The sequence below is a fragment of the Solanum pennellii genome, chromosome 1, assembly GCF_001406875.1.
Source record: "Solanum pennellii chromosome 1, SPENNV200".
NCBI classification, from domain to species: Eukaryota; Viridiplantae; Streptophyta; class Magnoliopsida; order Solanales; family Solanaceae; genus Solanum; species Solanum pennellii.
This window is the reverse complement of record NC_028637.1, coordinates 44,331,092-44,331,919: the sequence shown is the minus strand read 5'-3', so window position 1 is coordinate 44,331,919 and position 828 is coordinate 44,331,092.

Here is an 828-nt window from a genome sequence, read left to right as displayed (position 1 = left end):
TGTTTACAGATTCAGGTACTCCCTTTTCGCCCTTGTTTTCTTCTTGTGATCGTTCGGGGACGAACGATGGGTAAATTAGTATCTATTGTAACGACATATTTAGTCGTTTTAAGCAGCAGATTTTATTTCTGGAAAAACTGTCTGAGTCGACGGAAGCCACGACGGACCGTCATGGGCACGACGGGCCGTCGAGGGGGTCTCGTTCCAAAACACTTAGAATTCGGAAATTTGGGTACTGAAATCGACTCTCTGAACTTCGTGACGACATGGCAGGACGGACCGTCGTGGGAACGACAGACCGTCACAGACTCTTCAAGGAAATTGAGTCTCTGAACTCTGTGACGGAGCAGCAGGACGGACCGTCGCAGGCACGACGGTCCGTCACAGACTTCGTAATCTCACGCTGGGTCGGATTTCTGTTAAGTAATTTAAGGGGCATTTTGGACTATTCCTGCTTTAATTATAAAGTTAGAGGGTTAATGTTAATAAGTCTAATTACTTGGGGGTTAAAAGAGGTAACCTTGAGTTAATTAGTGGGTTATTATTGCCATCTTTATACTTAATTATATGCTAATTAGGGTAAAAAAAAGGGGGTTTGAATAAGAAAAATAGAAAGAACAAAGAGAGAAAGAGAATCGAACGAGAAAGAGGAGAAACGAAGAGGAAACAAAGCTTTGGGGAAATTGCTTGATTGATCAAAATTCTTCGGTGGAGGTAGGTTATGGTTTTTATGCTATTCGTAGTAAACTCTTAATAGCGAATGATATGTGTTGGGTAGTATTATAACGTCTTCTATATGCTTAATTGTGTGCATGCATGATGTGATTT